Source organism: Malurus melanocephalus, unplaced genomic scaffold (assembly GCF_030028575.1).
Source record: "Malurus melanocephalus ecotype Western Australia unplaced genomic scaffold, MMel_1.1 scaffold_243, whole genome shotgun sequence".
In the NCBI taxonomy this organism is placed as follows: Eukaryota; Metazoa; Chordata; class Aves; order Passeriformes; family Maluridae; genus Malurus; species Malurus melanocephalus.
In genome coordinates, this window is record NW_026623475.1 from 586,701 (window position 1) to 588,681 (window position 1,981).

Below are 1,981 nucleotides of genomic sequence, written 5' to 3' on the forward strand. Positions count from 1 at the left end.
TTCCTTTCCTTTCCTTTCCTTTCCTTTCCTTTCCTTTCCTTTCCTTTCCTTTCCTTTCCTTTCCTTTCCTTTCCTTTCCTTTCCTTTCCCTTTCTGCCTTAACGATCCAATTCTGCTGCCAACATACAGAATCAAAATTACCATTTTAACAGATGTGTTTATTAAGTGCTGGTAAATATTGTGTCATTTCTGTTGTCCAAATCCCCTGAGCTGCATGCTGAGAGGAAACATTCCATGAGTTAGGGCTGGGGTTGTGTGGGAATCACAAATGTGAGAATGTGGGAAAGGAACGGGTTCTTCTTCCCTGTGTCCATGCACCAGCCTGGCCAGGACAGCGCAGGGAAACACAGGATGGTCCCAGCATCCTGACAGCCCCTCTGCAGAGCTGTTTCACCCCAAATTTCACACATTTTTCCCTGCCTTCTCCAGTCATCGCTSTGTCCCCATGGCAGGAATTGTGTCCTGGGAGCAGAGTGACATGCAGATGTCCCTGCAGTGTCACCAGGAGCTGCCTGTCACTGCCTGGAGACCCCAGGTGAATGTCACAGCACGGCCAGGGCTGCTCCCTGGGTATCAGGACACAAGGAGCAAGTTGCCAGCTCCAAGGTACATGGAATAATTATTGTGATTATCCTGGAGGTGAGCAACTGCCCAAGTTAGGACTTTCAGTTCCACATCTTTAGTGGAGCCCCTAATTTCTTGTCTTCCCAGTATCTGATATTTCACAATTTCTCCTCTCTGGGTGACTCTCCCACACATCCCAGCCTGTTCACCTGGAGATATCAGAGTTCTGATCTGTGTGATTCGTGCCTCCAGCTCCTCCAGCCTTYGGGAAAGCAAATCCCTTCCTTTATTAAAGGACTTTCCTCCAGCACTGGTGAGTTCATGAAGGATAAAAGCATCACCTCTTGCTGTGACTGCTCCAGACACACGAGAGAATGTGAAGTGCACAAGGGTTTGCAGGCTGGAAGAAGCTGTTCCTGTGCATTAACTGTTCCCATTTTTCGCCTCAGGCCCCCAGGGAGTCCGGCAGGAGCTGCACAAAGAGCTGTAGGATGCTCCTGCTCCACTCAGCTGTGCCCAGCCAGGTCTGGGAAAGTTATAAATGCTCCCGTGGGACCTGTGGGATCCTCTGTCCTGCAGGGATTCACGGGGGCTTCTCCAGGAGGTGCCAAACCCCCTCTGTGCCCTCACCCTCTGTGGTGCCAATGCCACATCCTGGGACAGCGCCCAGGAAGCATCGCCCTGCGTGGCTCAGCTCCACAGTCCCGTGAGATGAAAGCCTGTCATCATCCTCTTAGTGACAGCAAATTTTGCATTAATTGGCTCATTAAGCGCCGGGCTGATTTTCTAAGCTGCCCTCCCCCCCGCCGGCTCTCCAAAGCAGGATTAGGGATGACGCCTTTGGAGATGCCGGATCCCAGCAGAGGCCTGGAATGGTTTTGGGAGGGAGCCCCAGCTTCTGGGTAGGCTGGGGGCTGTGCAGGGCTGTGTTTTGGCCGGGCAGGAGCAGAGCCCAGATGGCCAGTGTCTGTGAGCCGGGGATTTTCGTGCGAGGCGATTGCCTTGGCTGTGGAAAGCCACAACAGGATGTTTAGGGAAGGATGAAGGTAATGCCGAGAGCTGGAAAYGGCTCAAACCCCCAGCACTAAGAACTTGCTCTTCTTTAAAACCTTCTCAGTATCTTCAGAGGCCACAGGCAATCAGGTCCCAGTTTTATAACCAGATTTATTTGAGGTGCTGGAGTCACTCCCTGGAAGGACTGGGGTGCTGCACTGAGGCACTCCCGACCTCATCACACAAYACCCGGCTGGAGCAGCATCCCTGCACAGGAGGCTCCTGCTAAGGGTTGGGTTTTTTGGGAGCAGGAGCTGGGCAGGTTTGGCTCCTGTTTCCCCTGGCACCACTGACCCAATGGGTGGGAAAGCCCCAGTGACCAGAGGAGGAGAGGATTTGGCTCTGCTGTGTTATTGGGAATAGC